General features: G+C 38.6%; 1 protein-coding gene and 1 pseudogene across 1 annotated transcript in view; one reads left to right on the top strand and one right to left on the bottom strand.

Annotated features, from left to right (window-relative positions):
• SDK1 (sidekick cell adhesion molecule 1) overlaps window positions 1-23,523 on the top strand; it is a 595,735-nt gene that overhangs the window by 157,707 nt on the left and 414,505 nt on the right. The window lies entirely within an intron of this gene.
• Window positions 18,356-19,336, bottom strand: LOC105805911 (annotated as a pseudogene).

Genomic DNA, 23,523 nt, shown 5'->3' with positions numbered 1-23,523 from the left:
ATTTGAATCTAATAGTGTGGTAATCTGGAAATCAGATTCTCTCTTTTACCCAAGGTTTGCTATTTTGTTTGTTTGTTTGGTGGTTGTGTCAGGCTTTCTTCCTGCCAAGGAACAGCCTAGGGTGTAAACTTAGGGTCTTCTTAGGTCTTTTCTGAGCCTGTGCCTTTCCCTGGGCATGTGCAGTTGCTTTCTGATTTTCCCCGTATGTGTAGTTGCTTTTCAATGTCCTAGTTTTGAATATCTGACTCCCAAAAGGAGAAAAAGAGAAAAATTATGTGGGGAAAGATTGCTGTCCTTTTAAATCCCCTAGTGGTCACTTTAGGAGGTGGTAGGGGCTAGCAGCAGTGGAGAGAGAGACAAGAACAGTGGCCACTGGCCTCTTTGTCTGCACCTCTAGGATCAGGAGCAGCAATCAGTGATCAAGCACAGATCTCTGATTTTTGGAGGGCAGTGCCCTTTTTGCCCACCCTGGCTCCTGCAAGCTGTGTGCAAGATGCTCTAGGAACATGTGCACAGCTGCCTGCCATAGGGCTGGGTGGCCGCCAAGCACTAAGAGCTGAAATTGACTGAAATTAACTGCAACTTACTGTCCAAGCCTTCCCCTGGAAGTTAGAAGCCTTCAATAGCCTCTAGAGTTACAAAATAGTTATACTGGACAGATTCTGCCAGTGCTATTATTATCTAGGTAGGGATACAAATTTTTGGTACTTCCTATTCTGTCTTCTTCCCAGAATCATATTTTTGTATCATTTTTATAATCTGAAAAAATAGTTATAAAATGTGGAGGTATTTTTCTAGGTTTTATGATTTTCATCCGAATGAGACTCTTTTGTCTCGCCTTTTTTAATTTGTGGTATTAGTATCCAGATAACTCTGATCCTCTAAGTCTGACAAACCATGATATGACTGTATCTAAATGGGATTGTTAAACTATCAAGCTGATGCTTGCTTCTGTGAGGGAGGGAAACCGTTTGCTTCTGCAGTGGGTCCTTGCAGAGGGTCTGTCTGCTGAGGATTTGTTAAGCCTGGGCAGTGCCCAGATTCAGCACCTCAGGAGTCCTTTCCATGCTCTTCCACTCTTGTTCCTGGAGAAAATCACCCTCACAAAGCTTCAGCCAGCTATTTTGGAATTGCCCATGTCATTGTCCTCAACATGCTGGTTTTCAGTAAATGTAGGTCAAATTAGAGGTTTAGAAATAGCTCAAGGTGTTTGTTTTTATGAGGTCCTAATAGTCTCTCTTCACTGTTTTTGCTTGTTGTGGGCCTTCTTGGTTTCTATTAAGATGAATCATTTGCAGTTGTCATGTTGTAGTTCAAAGCAATTGAATATCATCAACTGCATATGGTTTATTAATACTTTATATTTTACCTGAAGCAGTTTGTGGCTTTGCTTGGGTTGCCTTCCTGACTTTCCAAGGAAGTCTTTCTTTCACTGTTTGAAGAGCAGGCTCTTTCCCAGGCCAGACAAATTTTCATCCCTGATACATACGTGTTTGTTCTGGTCATTTGTGCTGTTTTTAAAGTAGTTTTCAGCCTTCCATAACATTTTTTATTTCTCTATACCTCCTTAAATGAAATAATTATTTGATTAATCTTTTGGTGCTCCCTCTTCCACAACTTGTTTGTGACCAATATTTGCACTGATTCACCAAGCAAGTGACTCTTCCACCAGTCCTTATTTGTTATCCTAAGCATGTGTAATGTGTTTGCCACCCTGTGTTGTCCACAATATTCTTCATTCATCACCTACCAGGCATCAGGCCAAGTGCCAGGCATTATAACTGGCATATAGTGTGTGCTCAGTAGTTTGTTGAATAAATATATAAGTGAGAGTCAGTGAATGAATGAATAGTATTTGCTTTGGAGGAGCTTTCTGTCTTCAGGAGAAAGAAACTCTAGGCAGACAGTTTCGATGCAGTGTGCAAAGGACAATAGTGTTAATAGATGTATATACAGAGTTCAGAAACACTGCAGAGACATTTGTGTTTCATATGTGCTGTACCCACATTCTGCTCCCTTTAATTACACTCTGAAAGGATATTCTGTCAGATTTATGTTTGGATAATTCAAGGCCTCTATTGCTATCATCTGAACAAATTGTGCAGATTTCTCATTCACATTTGACATTTCTAACGCAATATAATGAACTTGATCAGATTCTATTGTTGTATAACATTTTCTGGATGTAGGCTTTCCTCACCTATCTCACAAGTTTGTTTATGAGGCTTAAAGGAAAATAATATGTGGATGTGTATAAACCACTATGTAAATGGAATGTATGTTAGCAATCTCTACGTGGAATAGTTGTTTGTTAATCATTGCCCACAGTAAATGACCTGAAAACCAACCGCTAGGAGAAAGAAAAGAAATTTTGCTAATTTTTTTTTCTGGATGAAATAAAGTAGATACTTAAATTTTGCGCCAATAAAATAGTTTCCTGGACAAAGATGAATCTAGAAAGGACATTTAACAGAAATCAACCTTGTTTTTGTTACAGCAACCTAAGAATATCAGGCAATAGTCTTGCGTAAACCTTGCCTAAGTCTTTCATATAGTGAAACTTCTCAAAATCTCCATGGTAACATGCAGAGAACTGTATCACAGATTGCTGCGTATACCCACATGGACTCTGCTCTAGCTAGAGAGAGCTTTTCCATTCCCTACATACGATTTGCTCATTTTCTTCTCTGTGTTTTTCCAGTGCCTCAGACACCTGCTTCCTCATTGCTAAACACGATGGTATTTTTCTCTAAACTCTGTTTCATAACTCTTTCTGATTTTACTTTCTACCCCCTTGGCACTTACATAGGATGAGATAAAGGTGTCACTGTAGGGCTGCAGACTTCATTATGATAAAGACACTTGAAACATAAAATGAATGTTTTAACAGCAGACCTGAGCAAAAACACAAGTTTGATCTTCAAGCAATTTTTGTCTCCCTCTTCATATTCAAAAGGCTGTGTGCTAATTTGCCCTTGTTAGTATGCTGCTTAATAGATATTCCTAAGCCTTTTTACAAATAATCTAATGTTTGAACACGACTTTATGGTTGTCAGAGTGTTTACTTGTATAATCCAGTAGGATCCTCACCTTGTGAGATAGTCAGGGGAGGTGGTACGGTTATCATTTTACAGATGAGGAAACATCCTCTGAAGTGGATTTACCAACCCATGGTGAGTGAGAACTAGAACGAAGGCCCATGTCCTTGCACTGACATTGCCATGTGTGCCTCCTGACGAGCTAGGCAACAAACATCTAAAGGGCCCAGACACTCTGCCAACTGTGTTTCCTCACAGCTACTAGTATGATCGTTAGCCTTGAGCCCAGAGTGAGTAAAGATTTTGTTGACTACCAGGTTACAACTTTCCGTGCTACCCTACATTTATATACTATTTTTCAATAATTATTATAAGCTTAGGGACTTTAGAGAAAGTTGTCCATAAAGTATTGCTAAAAATATATAGCAATTACAAAAAAGAAACATGGTCTTTATTTCTTTTCTCCTTAATTCTAAGCAGTCAAGGCACCATCTTTGTGCTGAGAAAGGATCAGCAGGGAAGGATGGAAATTGTTATTTGGTAGCTGACTTTTCTTACCGTGATTTTATTTTGTATAAGTACCTTGATGTTTTTATTGATTATTCTCTTGCCTTCCTTTCAGGCAAAGTCAATGTTTTTTGCTCATAGAAATCAAGTGGTCAGTGCATTTTCCATGCTATTGTGACCACCATTTTGGTAATAACCAGTAGTGTATAAAATGAAAGCCTTCCCACCTTTCAGCAAATCTTTGTTTTCCCTATTAAGAAAGAAGGTTAATCTGAAGTTAGAGTTTTCTTTGCTAATATTAGTTCATATTTTAATAACATTTTTCTAAAGAAAATATATCATCATGAAAAAGCAAGGTGATATTATATTTTGGAAATGCCCTCATGGCTTAGATTTTAAAAGTAATGCTTTTGTTAAATATTTTGGCTTTCAACAAAAAGCCTCCTTGAGAAGCCCTGTTACCCGTTGCATGAGTCCTTAACTCACTGGGTTAAAGTTCATGTTCTTTATCTTTTTATATCTGAAAAATATACCCAGAGAATGTGTTCATTTTATCTAACAGTTATTTCTACACATCTGAGCAGACGGCTTGCATGCACCTATATTTATACATTGGTAACATGACTGTATATTTTGTATTTCATTGTTGTGAAGTACTTTACGTATGCTTCTAGTAGGGCTGAAGTATATTTAGATCAAACATGAATCTGCCATGATCCATTAACTAAAATATATTTAATCTTAATAGACTAGACTTGGTGGAATGGCTGACTTTAAACATAAGCTTAAACAAAATGATGAGTTCATAATTATTTAATGTAAACTGAATAAGGTTGAAGGGCCCTGTGGGGTGGATTTCAAAGTGCTTCAGTGATTACACATTATAGACCGCCTTTCCGGTAAAACACTATTCAGGTGGGAGACTAGCTGGCAGCACTATCAAGTACCTAAATGGTTTCAGACTAAAGAATCTGTTAGTTTTGTAGGTTTAACATCCTTAACACTTTATAGGATTTGAGATTCCATTGTAGCAGCAGCTTTTATTGCATGACACTTTAATTGAATGCCTTAGAGTAAAATGAAATTAACAAAGGCAGTATTAAATTATGGATGTTCCTTTTTTTATCATTTGGCTAAGAATTCTGCAGTTTCTTTTCTAATTATATTATTTTAAGCTGATTGATATGAAAAAATAAACACTATCTTTAGAACTAGGTATACCATCTGGTCCAAGAAATTCTGAATAGAATGAGTATGGAGTTGGAGTTGGCCAAGTTATCTCTCCTAAGCTTCAGAAAGCAATTACATTAGGGACAGAGTAGTTTAAAAATGGCCTGCAATAAGTCCCCATTCTTCAGTGGGTAAGGAAGGGCCAGGCATCTCTGTCTTCTGTGTTGCCACTACCAAAATGTCGAATGATTCTAAAGACAGATTGGAGACACTGCACAGTAGTTGATTTTTGTTTGTGAAGTCACATTTTCTTTAGCGTGGCAAAAACCAGTGACCTATATGTTTTAAAATCAAAGACAGAGCCAAATCTGACTTGTTTACATTTAAACATCCATGAACGAAAAACAGTTTTCATATTTGGATGTTGTTGATACTAATATTGCTTCTTTTTTCCTCTAATGCTATTTCAAATAAAAGGAATATGCAATTGAATCAAAATCTTGAAAGAAAATTATATAATTAAGAAGCTGAGAGTGATGTCAGCAGATGGTGGAATAGGAAGTCGCAGATTCTACTGCCCTTCACAGAAAATTCAACCAGCAACTATTCACAAACTAGAACATCCTTTTGAAGACCCCAGTACTGGGGAATAAGCCTGAGACACCCATGTAGTCCTCAGAGATGAATGAAATCCAAATTAGGAGGGTAAGAAGAATTGCCTCACCCTGACTATATTGCCCTCTTCCTCCCTCAAGTCAACACAATGCCAGATAGAGAGAATTTCCTTGGGCCCATAGTTTGTATAGGGTAAAAAGACAACCAGAGCAGTCGTCTAGTGTTCCTAGCATTCCAGGACTCTCCCCAGGAAGCCCACTCTAGTCTAACCTCATGGGGAACACTAGGGGCAGCAGCAACACAGCAGTGTCTGGGGTCAGACAGAAACAAAGAAAGGATCAAAGGTCATGACCAATGCACAGATCTTGGTGGTATCTCTGTATTTCTGTCAGCCATGGTACCTAATTGTATATAACAGCCAACTTCATAGCTCACCCACAAAGCTGAGCTAGTTACCTCCAGAAGCACGGTGATAATCTTAATCTATCTTGAGTCCCCTGGCTGCTGGTCTTCCCGTCCAGCCTCAGAGCCCATCCCAATGCACTGCCCCCAGCCCCCCAACACATAGGCAAGGAAATGTCCACCTCCTCTCATTTTGGAGAAGTGGAGATGACTAGACCAATTTGACCTGGGAAGTCAAGCAGTGGCTCTACCCAGCCAAAAAGCCTACCCAACAACCGTGCCCAGGCAGTGATATACCCACCTCCTTGCATTTTGGAGAAATGTAAGGGCTAGTCCTGTTTATCTGGGAAGTCAAACAGTGGGTTCACTCAGACAATAAACCTAACAATTCTGCCCAGGCAGGGAGACGTCTATCTCCATGTATCTCAGAGCAGCAAAGGGTCTACATTGGTTTGATCCAGAAAGTTAAGCAGTGATTCCACTCAGTCAAAAAGCCCACTTAACGATCCCCCTCCAGGCAGGAAGACTCCCATCTCTGTGAATTTTAGAGAACCATAGGGGCTAGATCTGCTTGACTAGGAGGTCAGACAGCCACTAAACTTAGCCTAAAGCCCTCTCTACAGCTCCACCTTGACAGAGAAGCAATCCTCAATCATGCATTTCTAAGGAGTCTAGCTTCTGATCTCACTTGTCCTGAGCTGTAACTTCACATAACCTCAGAGCCCAGCCTGTAGCCCTGCCCAACTGCAGATCTCAAATAGCAGAATTACCTGGTAAGGAAATACATCTTGTGACCAACCTGACCAGAAGCCGTTGCAGTATACAGCCAGAAGTTCCACCTAATAGCAGAGCCCAGCCTGTGATCTCATAGGACAGCAGAGCCCATCCTGCAGCCCCACCTGAAATCAGAACAAAGGGAATGGCCCAACCAAGTAGAGAATTCACAACAAGCTCTGTCGGATCAAGATTGTCACTAGCTCCCCTTCCAGAATCACAGGCTAGTCTAAAATAGTGAAGTTCAAACTCTGTCAAAGAACACCTGTAGAGGTCATAAGAGGGGGCTGTGTCCTCAAATGTGCAGACAACAAAAGGACACAAGAATTACAAAGAATCAGGGAATTGTAACACTTCCACAGGAAACTAATAAAGCTCGAACAATGTACCCCAAAGCTATGAAGATGACTAAATTGACACTAAATTGAAAAATTTAATAGCAACCTTTAACAGTAGTCTCTATCAAACAGAAGAAAGAAACAGTGAGCTGGAGGACAGAACATTTAAAATTATCCAGGCAGAGGAGCAAAAAGACAACAGAATGAAAAAGAATGAAGAAAGCCTGTGAGAGTTATAGCACACCATCAAGAGACCATACCTTTGCATAATAGGAGTTTAAGAAGGAAAAGAAAGAGAAAAAGGACCAGAAAGCATATTTAAATAAATAATGGCTAAAAACTTCTCTAGTGTAAGGGATCGATGTCAAAACTCAGGTACAGGAAGCACACAGGTCTCCAATCAAATTCAACCCAAAGAGGAGTATACCAAAGCACATAATAATCAAACTATCAAAAATTAAAGACAAAAAATTATGAGGGCAGTAAGAGATAAGAAACACATCGCCTACAAAGGAATGCCAAGACTACTCTCAGTGGATTTCTCAGCAGAAGCCATTCAGGCCAGGACAGAATGAGATGATATATTCAAAGTGCTGAATTTATATTTATATTTTATAATAAAGTATTAAATATGTCATGTAAAAGTATTGTACTGCATCTTGCTGGCACAGGAAAAGGTAAAAATTCAAAATTTAAAGTTAATATGCATTGCTTTCTCACCATCATAAAGTTGAAACATTCTCAGTCAAACCATTGTAAGGCAGGGATCATCTGTACTTCCAAACTCTTTTTATGATGCCAGCATTACCCTGATACAAAGCCAGTCAAGGACATTACGAGGAAAGAAAACTAAAGGCTATATCCTTGATGAACATAGATGCAAAAGTTCTCAACAAAATACTAGCAAACTGAATTCAACAACACATTAAAAGATCATCCACCATGATCAAGTAGCATTTTTTCCTGTGATACAAGGATGATTTAACATATGCAAATCAATAAATGTGAACATATCACATTAACAGAATGAAGGACCAAAACCTTGTGATCATCTCATTAGATGCAGAAAAAACATTTGACATCCTTTTATGATAAAAACTCTCACCAAATTAGGTATAGAAGGAATGTATATCAACACAGTAAAAGCCATATATTAAAAACCTACAACTACCCTTGTACTCAATGGTGAAAAATTGAAGACCTTTCCTCTAAGATCTGGAACAAAGCAAATATACCTGCTCTCACCACTATTGTTCAACATAATGTTGGAAGTCCTTGCCAGAACTATTAGGAAAGAGAAAGAAATAAAAGGCATCCACATAGGAAAAGAAAACGTGAAATTGTCCCTATTTGCTCATTGCATGATCTTATATATAGAAAAACCTACAGACTCCATCAAAAAACTGTTAAAATAAATGAGTACAGTAAAGTTGCAGGATACAAAATCAACACACAAAAATCAGTAGCATTTCTATACACTGAACTACCTAAAAAAGAAATCAAGAGAACAATTTCATTTACAATAGCTACAAAAAAATAAAGTACTTAGGAATAAATTCAACCAAGGAGGTAAAAGACCTCTACACTGAAAACTATAAAATGTTGTTGAAATAAATTGAAGACAACACGAATAAGTGGAAATATATCTCATGTTCATGGATTTGGAAGAATATTAATATTGTTAAAATGTCCATACTACCCAAAGCCATCTATAGATTCAGTGCAATCCATATCAAAATTCCAAAGTCGTTTTTCATAGAAATAGAAAAAACAATTCTAAAATTCATGTGTAACAACAAAAATCACCAACTAGCCAAGGCAATATGAACAAAACGAGCAAAGCTGTCCAGGCACAGTGGCTCACTCCTATAATCCCAGCTATTTGGGAGGCTGAGGCAGGAGGATCACTTGAGCCCAAGAGTTCAAGGCTGCAGTGAGCTATGATCATACGCTCCAGCTTGCGTGACAGTGTGAGGCCCAGTCTTTAAAAAAAAACAAAACAAAAAAAAAAAATAGAAAGCTGGCAGTATCACACTACTTGATTTCAAATTATATTGCTAAGCTATAGTAATTAAAACAACATGGTACTAGTTTTAATAAAAACTGTTTATATTTTAATAAAAAATCGACATACTGACTAGTGGAACAGAATAGAGAGCTCAGAAGTGAACTCATGCATGTATGATCAGTTGATTTTTGACAGAGGTGCCAAGAAGACACAATGGGAAAAGGATAGTCTCTTCAGTAAATGGTGTTGGGATAACTGGATGTCTACATGCAAAAGAATGAAATTGGACCCTTATCTCAGCATATACAAAAACCAACTCAAAATATAATAAAGATTGAAATGTAAGACCAGAAATTTTAAAACTACTCGAATAATATAGGGGAAAAACTATATGACATTGGTCTGGGCAGTGATTATCTGGATTTGACCCCAAAAGTGCAGGCAAACACAAAGGCCAAAATAGACAAATGGGATTACATCAAACTAAAATGCTTCTGCACAGCAAAAGAAACTATTAACATTAAAAATGTATAGAAACAACCTATAGAATGGGAAAAAATATTTGCAAACAGTGTATCTAATAAGGGGTTAATATCCAAAATATATAAGGAGCTCAAACAACTCTAATAGCAAGAAAACAAAAAAAATCCAATTAAAAACTAGGCAAAGGACTTGAATAGACATTTCTCAAAAGAATATATAAATGGCCAACTGATATATGAAGAAATGCTCAACGTCACCAATCATTAAGGAAACTCTCACCAAACTCTCTCTCAAATTGAAACCACAGTGAGATACCATTTCATACCTGTCAGAATGGCTATTGTCAAAAAGAAAAAAGGTAACAAGCACTGGCCAGGATGTGAAGAGAAGGGAACCCTTCTATATTGTTGATAGGAATGTAAATTAGTGTAGTTATTATGGAAAACTATATGGAGATTCCTCAAACAACTAAAAATGGAATTGCCATCTGATCCAGCAATTCCACTTCTGGGTATTTACTCAAAAGATTTAAATCGGTTTGTCCAAGGGATGTCTGCACTCTCATGGTCATTGCAGTGCTATTCACAATAGCCAAGCTGTGGAATCAACCCAAGTATCTATCAACAGATGAATGGGTAAAGAAAATGTGGTACATATACACAATGGAATACTATTCATCCTTAAAAATGAAGGAATTATGTTGTTTGCAGCAGTGTGGATGGAATTGGAGAACACTATGCTAAATGAAACAAGCCAGGCACAGAAAGACAAATGCTACATTATCTCACACAGAGATGAAATCTAAAAACAATTCAACTGAGAAACAGAGAGTAAAATGGTGATTACATAGGCTGGAGGGTAGGGTAATGGGAAAATGATGGTTAAAGTGTACAAAATTTCAGGAGGAATATGGTTTTTGTTTTGTTTTTGAGTTCTATTGCTGAGCATGGTGAATATAGTTATCATTAGAGTATTTTACATTTTAATATGGCTAAGAGAGTAGATTTCAGATGTTCTTACCACAAAAAACATTAAGTATTTGAGATGATGGATATGTTAACTAGCATGATTTCATTATTTCTCATTGTATTCATAAATCATAACATCACTTTGTACCTCATACATTTATACAATTATAAATTGTCTATTTGTAGTAAAAACATCCAAAAAGATTTAAAAAACACCTAAGGGTAGTCTGCTTAGAAAATGTGAAAACAGAAAAGAAAATTTAGGAAAAAATTAAAAATTAAATAATTATTTTCTTAACAAACTATCAGTGTAAATGCTTTATAAGTAATTGTCTACTGGAGGGAAAGCAGGAAAGAAAACAGAATATATCTGGGAAATTACCCAATAATTATAAGCATTTAATTTGGAAAATACAATTGCCCATGATTATGAAACTTCTAAGCTCAAAGTCTGACGAATATGAAGAAAGAGGATACAGTCTCTTAAAAATTTCACACGCGTTAGAATTCAGATCCTCTGTTGAGAGTTGTTGCATCTGCTGTCACTCACATCACTATCCTGTTAAACAACTGTGAGTTCATCTTATTCCCCGTGTAAAATAGTGAGATAAATATTCCTCAAGCAGATATGGTATTTATTTTGGATAAACACAGCAGTAGTGAATTGCTTACTTTTATTAGGTCATGGATCTCACTGTCTGGATTTGTCACATAGTACAATTGTGGTCATGCAGGTAATGCAAATGTGGTCTCTTTCAAAATAGGAGAACCTGATGTTGCTATGAAGCATGAAGAGACCAGAATTGTTCTCCTTAAGCACTCCTAGTTCATTTTTTTCTTTCTTTTGGGGTCTGTCTGTTGATTTCTCTGACTCTCTCCATTTTTCCTTCACTCCTTCTCTTCTAGTAAACAGCATTTATATGCTTAACAGAAGCATGTACAGGCTGACTTAAAGCACAGTCCTCTTGTATTGCTGCCATCTTCACACATAATTGGTGATCAATGTTTTCCACTTGTTGCAGGGTCAGAGTTTTCTAGCAAATGCTGACTCTAGAATAGAGGAATAAGTGATAGTAATTGAAATAGACCTCCTAAGGGGCATTTTATAGCTTTTCTTCTCTTTCTCACCTAAAAACATACTAGATACTTTTGCATTCAGAATCTTAAATCCTGGCCTAGTGACAGTCATGCATGTGAAACACATAAGGAGAGAGAAGGTTATAGTTAATGCCTTATAAACTTCTCCATATACAAGAATACAGATAAAAATGTAAAGAATGTCACTAAATGTCTTCTGATTAATAAAGCTTTTTATATGTTTCAGTGGATAGACTGAAGTATAGTACAGCCTATTTGCCCTGATATCTATGAATTCTTGTACAATAAATACATTGTCTGATCTTTCTCTCTCTGATGAAATGAATGTTTGTTAGGGCTGGAGGGAGAAAAGAGGTATGCTTTAACTGTAAACTGTTCCTGTGCTTTAGTTTTTCTTGTCCAAACAAATTTTTAGGAACACACGGAGGTACTGCTACTCTATAAGCGGTACCCTGCAACTCCCTCTGGCTCTTCCTGCTCCTCACCACCCCCCACAAACACACTAATCCATATAAAAGTAATATTACTAGACCTCCACATCATTATCTTTTAAAAATTTCAAAGCAAATAGAAGAAATAGCGTATAAATATTATTCTCTCCTTTTGTTCAAACAGAATTGATAGACATCTTTTCCCTTATACTTTAGGGGTGGTTGAAATAAACATTGTTTTGTTTTTGGGGTGTAAATAGGAAATGAGACTTGAAAATGTATTCATTATCATTAAAATTCTTTTATTCCTGAAAAGACTTACTATTAAAATCACTTGCAAAAAAATTCATAAGGAAAACTTTCAGAAGTAGAATGTTGCCCTTAATCTTCTTTCTTCTTTTTCCCGGTTACTTTTAATTTTCTGGCATTGTTTGAATAATAATTATAATTGACAAAATTCTTTTTTCTATACATAAGCATCTAAATTCTAATTAACTCATGAAAGTGCAAAGAAAATGCTTATTCCATCTGCAAAAAGGCAAAGGTGACAGTGCAGCCACAAAGTGAAACTGGTCATGCTGGAGATGCACGTGCCCTGTGTTCCTTCCGCTATAGCTGCCTCAAAGAGCATCTTCTTACCCTAGGGATGCACCCATGTAAAAATAAGTAAATACCAGCAGAAACTGAGTGCGACTCTAGAAAAACTAATGGCATTGGTACAGAATCTCTTCTACTTTCCTCAATTTCTGTATCTCAGATATTCCCAAAGTACCTTTTTATAAATAGTAAGAAAAGTTCCTCTGGATGATGATTTCTTCGTTTTTTTCAGCTGTCCTGGGCCCTATCTGTTCTCTACTTATAGAATACTGGCCAGTTCACTGTGATACAGTTAACTCAGAAATGCACTCTTAAAACTACTCTGAGGTTGACCTGCGTGGCAAAAGTATGACAAGTCTGTTCTCTCTGCTGTCCCTTACACGTACAGTAGCTTTGTGAAGTACTACATAAAAGCAGTTTTAAACATAAGAGGTTGTTTGGTTGGTGCCCTTCTACCTCAGGACCACTGGAGTTTTTGTTGCTGTCAATGTCAGATGCAGATAGCACAGCAACCACTCTCAGTAGTCTGAAGAGAAGGGAATTGAATTTAAGAGCTAGATTCTTATAGGGCCATTGGAAGGATTGGAGGGGCAGGCTCTGGACTGAGCATGGGAATGACTCTCTGAATTAAAGCCAAGGAGTGGGTGCACTCTGGGGCGGGGGCAATCTCAAAGTTGTGGTCCCAACTGCCAGCCCTGGAACCTTACTGCCTCTGCCCAGATCAGAAGCATGAAGCCAGCTTTGCACCTGCTGGCTCCAGAAGAGAGCACTCAGGCACCAGCATTGCTAGCACACACTCTGCCTCTTTACACTTGTGAAGTGGCTGTTGCTGCTGACACCGAACACCTTCACGTTTGTGCTTGTCAGAAGAAACAGCAGAAATGTGGACTCCCCCACTTCTCCCTCTATCACCCACAGCAACAGTGCATGCGACTGATGTGTGGAACTCCACAAGGGGGTCTAAGAAATGTAGCCTTGAGCCTTCTAGCTTCTGCCAGGCCAATGCTCTACTACAGAGGGGTGATGTGGAGTTGAGCAATCCATTCTGTGATGTCTACCACCCAGTCTGCGTTTGCAGTGCAGTTAGCTCTTGCAAAGAAATCGTGTTTTATAATGTTTTCTGTATGCTGCATAGTTCTAATGCTCTTATTCCTATACTTTTAGGTCATTTCTATGGTGCTCAAACAGTGCTCCCCAAAGGTCCCTCAAAAAGCATCACTTGGTATGGTCTCTCCCGGTGCCAGATGAAGTGGAACTCAGGCTTGAATCTTTAGGCAGTGTGGGTCTCCTGCTCAGTCCTGGGAATAGGGCCTGGGCTTAGGGTGGGGTTTAGGAGGTGGAATTTAACTATTTGCTGGGCATCCTCTGTTCCCTGAGCATGGTTGTCATTGGTTGAGACAAGTGCCATGGCTAACTAAGTCTTTTCTGAGGGAGTAGAGCTTGACCATACACTAGATAGGATAAAGCTCTTCTTCAAGGATTGCTTCTGAACTGATTGACCTTAGGAAAGTCTAGTGACTAAGAAAATTAATTCCACTTCTAGCTGCTTTTACTACTTTAACATGTAAATAAGTGTTCCTAGGTAATCCCTTTTAAAATTAATCATTTTAATGCTTATGTTATTTTGTTATATTGTGGCATTTTTGTGTTAGGTTATTTTAGAAATGTTGGTGAGGTCATTTGAATATATACTTTCTGAATTAAAAAAGAAAAGTGGTAATGCATTGAAAAAAATGTATCCTCTAACTTCTGATTAGACATGGAACATAAACTTTACCCTTTTATCTCCTCTTCCTCTTGAAACTCCATGAAAATGACAGTAAGAGAATAAGAAAGTATAAACTACATGGGCAAAGGAATTAGAGAGGAGACAACAGTGGGCCACATATAAGATAGTTCAAAAGACCTTCCAAGGATAGAGATCAGCTGGAACCCCAGGAGCTGATTAGCAGAACAGAAACAATGACAGTCAAAGAGCCTGCAGATCAGTTTCCCCTCACACGCTGGCAAGGCTCCAGGACAGGGGCTGTGGTTGGTCAGATGGGGCAGGCAGGAATGAAGGGAAGTATATATACAACGTGGCCACCAACCAGCTCTGCACTGTTTCTCACCACCACCCATCCCCGTTCCCCAGTACCAAGTATTTATTCAGTACAGAAGTTGACCTAGAGAGAGACCTGATGCTCAGGAATACCGGGGGCAGCAGAGGGTTGGGTGAGGGTATGAGAGATGAAGCCTGCAAACCAAATGGTGGGACCACCAGCCCATTTTCTGCCGTGTTCCCCCAAAACACCAGCAACCAGATGTTTATACCACAGTTTAGAAGCCAGGGGGTTATCCCTGAAGAAACTGAATGGATTCAGAGAGACTTTCCAACACTTATATCTGAAAACAGAAATCATGCTAGGTATTTCAACAGAAGGATTTAATATATGATATTGATTTCATAGGTGATGGAGGGCTGAAAGACCAGAAAGGAGGTAACTTAGAGCGGGAAACAACTACCATTTCTAGAGCTGGGGGAAAAAAAGGAAGAGGCTGCTGCCACTGTGGTAACCCAGCACCTGGGACGACTGCCCCTCAGAGCTGGGCTCAGACAGCTGAGGAGATGGTGCCGCCTGGTATCTTCTGGAAGCTTCGAGGGGCACAGTATCTTGAGAGTGCAGAATAATCTGGAGGCTGCAGAGCGGTTCCTAGGAGTGTTGCTCATAGGACCCCCTGGCACTGCAGCAGGGGGCAGTGGGAAAGAATCCCCTCTCCCCTCCGTCTGACCTCCAGTCTCTCTGTGGCTACTCATTGGCAGGCCCTGACAAGGAGCCAGGTTGCAAAGGAGTCTGTGAGACTCTGCAGAAAGCAGGGTAAGGAAGGGTGGGTTTGGGGCTGAGAGATCAGAAGTGAATGGCCCACACAGGCAAATACCAGATCAAATGCTTAAAAAAATGTGAAAGTGATTGTCTTTTGGAAATAGGACTTGGGGCTAGGCAGGGTGGGACAGTGGACTGCTGAGTGTTTGGAGAGAAGTTAGAGTATGTGGAAATTAGCTTGACAGTGGTCAAAGGAGCTTTGACTCTGTAGCCCCCCTCCTCGATTTGAATCACAGCTCCACTACTCATTTGCTGTGTCACCTTGCTGAAGGCACTCAACTTCTCTGTGTTTCAGTTTCCTCATCTGTAAAATGGGTCTAATGACAGTGCTTAGCTCCTAGGGTGTTATGAGGGATGTTTACTATTTGTAAAGCCCCTAGAATAGTGTCTGGCATTATAGTAAACTTTACATAAGCGCCGGTTAAACAGAAGTACCTGGATTATGGCTTGTGTCCTGAAGGGCTGAGATGGTGGACAAAACCTGAATTTAGGTGAACAGGAGCATAATGTTGCTAGATCAACCTACCTAGTAGAACTGCAGCCAGTGAGTAAGAGTTGCAGAAGCAGATTTAACCCTTGGGAACTTTTTTGCATTTAGATACTGGGTTCCGGATTTTACAGGGGAACTGAGGGAGAAACAATGTCATGTGGACCAGGTCATTGTGCTATGGGCTTGAGGAAAGACTGATTTTGTGGCAGTCCCCAGAGCATTTGTCATGAGCCCAAAGTAACACAATGCTCCAGATCCTACTATGCAAAGGTATGAGGCTTCTAGAGTGACTGCTGCCTGCCTGCCTTCCTCAGTACCCAGTCGAGGCTGAGTGGGATGACACTGGTCACTCCCCTGAGTGGAGAGGAAGATTGGGGAAGGTGGGGGCTCACAACAGGTGCCCACTCACCTTCAGGAAGCCTCCAATTCCCCATCTCTGAAAGGGGAATCAGTTTGTGAAATAGACCCTAATCAAGGGGGATCAGTCCAGGCTGTGCTCTAGGGATGCAATTTGTTTCTGGGTCCTTTGGCCAGATGTGGAGCAAAGTTCCTGGATACCTGGCATTGCTTTGAAACTTGCATGGACCCTAAGCTTGGCCTCTTAACACTGCCTAGCTCCAGACCATGCTGCTCTTCCCCTCCGCCATGCCGTATCCTGGCCAGATCCTGACCTGCAGCTGCCTGTGAGGCTGCGCATCCTGTGCTCTTCACCACAGACCTGGCTGCGGGTGCCTACGCCTTCCCTCCTCCCCCTTGCTCTCCCCTTCCCTTCCTTTAGTCATGTCTTGTGAGCATTGGAGAGTTAATTTTGTCATTTTCCTTACTAATTCGTGTGTTCTTGAAGGCAGACACTGTGTCTTATACAGCTTTGTAGACACTGTTCCTCTGCCCAAGCAGGCCCAGCGAAGAACTGACCCGTGTTATTATAGTTGATGAATAAGTAAATCTCACAAATTGGGCCTTTGTGCTGTCCAGTCTCTTCTCTACTGGCCAACTGATGTCCCTTCAGGCACCTGAATATTTCTTTCTTCTCTCCCTCCCTCCCAGCATCTGTTTATTCATCCATCCTCCCCTCCTATCCTCTCACCCAACCGTCATTCTCCTTATGAGCTTGTTGACTTAACATCAGGACCACTGATAGCTCCTGCTTGGACTCTGATTCCCTGTAACTTCTTCTGGAGCACGCTCTAGCCTGGTGTTATAGCATAGAAAGCTTAAGGAATACACTTAATTGCGCTTGGGAACAGTGAAATATTGACAAGGTGATATTATAACTCAAACCTTTCATATAAAGGGAAGGAAAGGATTCATTTCACAATAATACTGAGAACTGTGTGGGAGATAATGGAAAAAAGGGTCAAAGGATTCCAGAATCCTTCAAATGGGGTGATGACAAAATTTGTACCATTAAGAAGAATGATGTGCTCTTATGAAAGATATCAGCCCAGTTGTCCCTGTAAAAAGTTATATTTTCACGTAAGGGTTATAAATTAAATATTTTGGTCTGTTTCTATAAAAGACAAATAACACATTTCTAAATTTGAGGGCAACCCTCCAATATTAAAAGATCCTGTAAATGATTCATTTACCTTGTTTTAAATCTTCTATTCCTCTTTGAAAAGACATGATCATTATTAATAATCAGTTGAACATAAGATGTATTCCTCACAGACAGAAAAGCTATGTATTTGAAGGTCTTTATGCTCTATAAAGAAAGAGCCTGCCCAGTGATTGACGTGATGAATACTGAATATTTCAGTGCACAATGGTGGTCGCTTTCAGCTTATGAAAGGCTTCCTTGTGCCTTAGATAGTCTTCAGGTTTCTTTCTTAGTGCAGACTTTTAAGTAGACCCTTGAGCATCTGCCCTTTACAGCTTTTGCATCCTTCTTGTGTTGATTCTATAGCTATTGTCAGCAACTAAGCAATCTTGTTTTTCTTTAGATTTGGAAAGCTATAAACTGTATCTTTTTAAACCTTCTACTCCTCTGCCACTTACTGAGCTGTTGGAAGCAAGGTTTAAAGCCTAAATGAGGTGTCAGCATTCAGAATACTGGATTCTTCAATGGCTGTGCCGTCTGGTTTTTCTAGGATCACAGAAAGGGAGTGGGCTTAAGCAGGGGCTGGGAGCAGCATTTTTACACAGTTGACGTCATCCTGGAAAATGTAGCTGGATCTACCTAAGCCTGATTAGGACCTCTTCATGTCAGGGCAGGTGCTTCCTGCCCTGCTCCCTAGGGAATATGAACATCCTGGAACCTTCTTGCCCTGAGGGTGCCCCAACTCCCATATACTAGTAGTTGGCTGCCCCATGTATGAGAATGGAGTCCTTGGACTTAGCACATGCTGAATTTGTTTTATTTTTAAGAAACATGTTTCCTTCCTTCCTTCCTTCCTTCCTTCCTTCCTTCCTTCCTTCCTTCCTCATTCATTTTAAGATACTATGCTAATTTTTCTTTCTTTTGAATGTCACACTAATTATACATAAGATAGTATGAGATAATAAAAGTATTTACATACTGAATACAAAATAAATACAAAGTAACTGAAAAATGAATTAGTTATCCATTGATTCATTTTGCTTTCCTGCTGTCCATCCTCTGTTTCCTTTTTCTTTGCCTTTTGTAAATCCTTTTCTTTCTTGCTTTCAAGTCGACTTTTGGCTCTGGTTTTACCGGCTGTATTTCTATTGGTTTCTCCTCAGCTGGTGTAACAGAAGCATCTGCAGTGGGGTCATGTGGAAGAAGAGTCTTTGGCTCTTGCTGAGTTTCTGCACATCTTTCACTTGCTGTTTCTCTTTGTATTTCTTAGCTATGATGGATCTTATGACACGCCAAGGGGTGTTTGGTGACTGTAGTGAGGATTTTCATATAAAGTTGGTCCTCCAAAACTTTCCTGGAAAATCTTTACAAGATTTAATACAGAACAAGGTTTTATTTCTACAAGAGCAGCATCTTCTTCTATTTACTGAAAGTTCCAAAACTGTGTTCTGTTATCCAAAATGCTGAAAGTAAGCACATGGTCCACACATGCTTGGCTTTGGGGATGATACCATGGTGTACTAATGATCTGAACTAACAGCTCTTTTGACAAAGCATAATGTAATTCATCAAAAAGCAAGGTCAAAGAACAAAGGGCCCAGAACCTTTCCAACAGTTTCCAATCATCTTGCGTTTAGCTGGGGTATGAGCATTTTGAGCAAGGAATTTAGCAGATGCCCCATAAGGTAAATTTAAAATCCACACATAGAGATTCTGTTTTTTCTCAGCTTCAAAATAGATGCATTTATTACAGTTTTTCATTTTACAAACCTCACAAATAATCACAAATAATTTATTTTTTATGATGCATTTTAGTATCTGCTTTAGAATAAGGCATCAGCATTCTCAAGTCCTGCATTAAATGTCTTATTGTGAAATTTATTTCTGTGGAAGAAAAGATGAAAGTCCATTCCTTATTTTCCACCTGCCCTTGCAAATAGGGCCTGGAATACAGTCTCAGTCTCTCTCTTCTTCCTCCACCTCTTTTGTGCTGCTTAGCTGGTGACCAGGCATCGTTTTTTCCTTCTTTTTGGCATTTTTGCCTCCAATCCACTACCTGTTGGTTGCCACCATGAAATGTGTTATCTTTATAAAATTTCTCTAATATGATTTTACCTCCTTCAAAAGCGTGCAATGAAATATTTCAGATACACAAAACAAGTAGAAAGGAGAATGTAATGAATGACTGTATGACTGTATACCCAGTGTGCCGCTTGAAAGCATAAAACATTACCAGCTTGGTTGAAGGCCCCTTTCTACCTCTCGCATCTCTCAAAACATAGACATTGACCTGAATTTGATGTTTAACTTTCCCATGTTAGCTGCTACTTCGTTTTTATTTTATAATAATTTTAAAAATAGAAAAAAAAATGAAGGTATGTGTAGCAAGGGAATAGCTTTGGGACATGGTATAGTTTGAAAGTTTGTCCCTCCTGAAATTCACATTGAAACTTAATCCCCAATGTGGCAGTATTAAAAGGTGGGGCTTTTAAGAAGTGATTGGGTTATGAGAGCTTTGTCCTTGTGAATGGATTAATGGGCTAAAGTGGGAGGGGAACTGGTGGCTTTATAAGAAGAAGAGAATGAAGAAATACCTAAGCTAGCACTCTCAGCTCCCTCGCCATGTGATGCCCTGTGCTCCCTCAGGACTCTGTACAGAGTCTCCACCAGCAAGAAGGCTGTCACCAGATGTGCCCCCTCAACCCTGGACTTCCCAAACTCCAGAACTGTAAGAAATAAATCGCATTCCTTATAAACTATCCTGTTTCAGAAACAGAAAACTGGCTGAGACAGGATGCCTCCACGTTCTGCATTTCAGAGGTTGAACATCATCCTCTCTCCTCCATTTGATTGGCACTGAAGACGTCTGTTTTAGATCCTCTGTCTCTTGCTCTACATGAATTTTTGTACACTAAACTTGGCCTTTAGGGAAAGATTAATGAACTTATTATAAAAAAAAATAATGATAGCTATTGTTATTGTTGCTCTTACGCTATTAAGTGCAAACTCTGTGTCAGGCACTCAGCTAGAAACTTTGCAAGTGTTACCTCCTTTACTTACAGCAGTCCTAGAGTGTCATTATTCCTTTTCTCAGATGAAGTGACAGAGCCTTAGGGAGGTCAAGTAGCTAGTCCAGGGTTAGTGCCACAACTAAGTAACTCCAAAATCTTTTAACCACATCAAAACATCCTGGCACAATAGATGACACTTATTAGTGGGGACTCAGATATCTACATCCTTCATTATACTTGTTTGGGACAACATTCTGTGGCTGTGATTTTTTTTCTTCCTTTGTAGGTATGTTGGATAGGATGTCATGTAAATTAATGTCACCAGTCATGCCAGGCCAGATAAGGCTCAGCTTTCAGTAGACCCTGACACCTCCTGTAGTATTGCTGGAAGGGGCCTGACTCAAGCCTTATAAATTATTTTGTAGGAGTTTATTACAGAAGGAGAAACAAGGGTCCAGAAACAATTATAAAGTATCCTGAACTCCTTCAGAAATGGGACCTGAGAGCAGTCTTGATAACTTTAAAGAGCAAAGGGGGGAGGATTGGCTGCACTCATGGAAATTTTTCTTCTATTTCTCACTGTATCTGGTTGTTAAACATGTGTCTTCCAGTTGGTGTTCTCATCCTTCTCTTATTTATCATGAAAAGTTAAATTTCATTAAACTGAAAAGTGACACTGATGTATTATAACCCATCACAGTAGATTGAGAACTGAGACCTAACTTAAAATGTGCCCTTTCTAAAGTATCATCTCTAGAAAGTATTTGGCGTTCTCCCCATATTATATAGTTTTATGATAAAGTCACAAGAATGGGTTTGTACCCATTTGTATTCTTCCTTGAGTCAAGTAGTAAAATTTGTGAAATTGACTGATTATACTCAGAATAATATCAGCGAGGGCAATAAATCTAAACTTTAGCTCTCATAAAAAGTGTTTCTGGGAAAGTAATGATTCATGATCAGATGCACACACAGACATCACAAAACTACTAAGAAATAGATTCATAATCTTTGGCTTTAAAAATCATAAACTTTTTTTTTTTAGCTCAACCAGCCTGCTCTGGAGTTCAACAATTTTGTAAAGTCTTTCTCTTTTTTTGGCTCCCTTGCTTTGCTTAGAGGCCTAATATCAGCTTCTTCTGTTGTGTTGGAAAGGAAGAAAAAATGATTAAAGTGAGAGAAAACAGCACTGTAGAATGAAAGGGAGAATTGAGTTTGTGTAGGTTAACAAACTTTATGTACCTGTGGGTTTGATGACACAAATGGTTTTCATTGTTTTTGTTTTGTTTTGATTATTAATGCTGAGCATTTTTCAAATGGGTAGCATTCATTTTTAATATTTAAATGAATTTTCTGTTTTACACATTTTTGCTAGTTTGTCTTTTGGTGTTTTGGTTTTTTAAGTAAACTGAAGTTATAAATGTTATGTAGTCAAGTTTATTAATGTCTTCATTATTTATTACATAGTTTTTACATTTAGAAAATAAGTTCACATTTAGTGATTATATATATATGTACCTAAATTTTATTTTTGTGTTAATAGTTTTTAATGCTTACTGTTTAATTTCTGTAACGTATATAGTCACACGTTATACTCTTAAATATGCGTGAATATGATCAGATACATCTTTTTTAAAATTTCATCATTTTTACCTTTTCTTGTTGCCTACTTTTCTCTTTTTTCCTCTGATATATATAAACAAACTAATAGGTGTCTTTTCTTATTTTTTTGTATAGTCATGTAGTCCCCTGGGCATGCATACACACACACACACACACACACACACACACATGCAATTTTTATTGCCAGTATTTTAAAAAATTGGGACATATTTTATATGCTTTACTGTATTTTTTCATACTCAACAGTACCTACAAAAATCACTGTACCCCATTTATATAGCTCTAATTCATTCTTTTAAATGGTTGTATAATAGCCCATGCTTACTTAGTAAGCCATAAATTATAGTCTTTTTTCATAAATTCTTTTCCATTGGAAAATTCCATTGGAATTTTATATTGCTGTATGGCATGAAGTAAGGATCTAATTTTTTTAAATGACTAGCCAATATTTCCTCTATGTTTTTGAAATATCTATTCCTGTCCTATTGATTTATAGTTCTTTCTTTACTATGTATTAATCATATGTATCTATGATGGTCTGTGTAGGGTCTCTCTCTTCTGTATAGATGCCAATTTTTTGTTGTTGATTTTGTTCAACATCATTTTAAATCTCTCTTTATGTTGAAATAATTTTAGGTTTATAAAAGAGTTGCAAGAGAGTTCTGATATTTCCTTCACCCAAATTTCCCTAATGTTAACATCTTGGACGATCATAGTACATTTATCAAAACTAAGAAATTTGCATTGGTACAACACTATCACCTAAACTACAGACTTTATTCTGATTATCCCAGATTTTCTCCTAATGCCGTTTTTACTGTTTCAGGATCCATTTCATGACCCCACATTGCATTTAGTCATGTCTCCTTAGACACCTCCAATCTGACAGTTTCTTGGTCTTCCCTTGTCTCATGACCTTGATACTCTTGAAGAGCACTGCTCAGTTATTTTTTAAAATGTCCCTCAATTTGGGCTTGTCTGATGTTTTCTCATGATTAGGCTAGGGTTATGGATTTGGGGGAACAATCTCACAGGGGTGGACTTCTCATCATATCAGGGACACATGACATCAATATGACTTATTACTGGTGGTGGTAGTGTGATCACTTGGTTAAGGTGTGTCAGCCAGCTTTTTCCATGGTAAAGTTAGTGTTTTCTCTCTGTGTTCTATTAGAAGTGAATCATTTAGCCCAGCCCACATGCAGGAGAGGGTAGGTAAGCTCCACTCACTAGAGGGAGGAGTATCAAAGAATTTGTGGACATGTATTAAAACCACCACAAAAATTAATATCTTGGGTAGATACTTTGAGGTTATGCAAATATTCTGTAAGTTTTGTCCACTAATTTCAGCATTCATCAGTGGATCTTGCCTACAGTAACTATTTCTGTGGAATTCTAATGGTCATTTTTCTATTTCCCTCATTCCTCCACATTTACTAATTCCAATTCTTCTGTAAGGAAGATTTGTCTCTTCTCCTCCAGTTATTTATTATTCAGTTATTATTTATAATAGTATGGATTTAATGTCATTTGATAACCAGTAGGGTAAGTCCCTCATGCTTATTC

The sequence above is a fragment of the Propithecus coquereli genome, unplaced genomic scaffold, assembly GCF_000956105.1.
Source record: "Propithecus coquereli isolate 6110/MARCELLA unplaced genomic scaffold, Pcoq_1.0 Scaffold137, whole genome shotgun sequence".
NCBI lineage: Eukaryota > Metazoa > Chordata > Mammalia > Primates > Indriidae > Propithecus > Propithecus coquereli.
The sequence above is the reverse complement of the archived record's forward strand: the minus strand, read 5'-3'. Positions and strand labels throughout refer to the sequence as shown.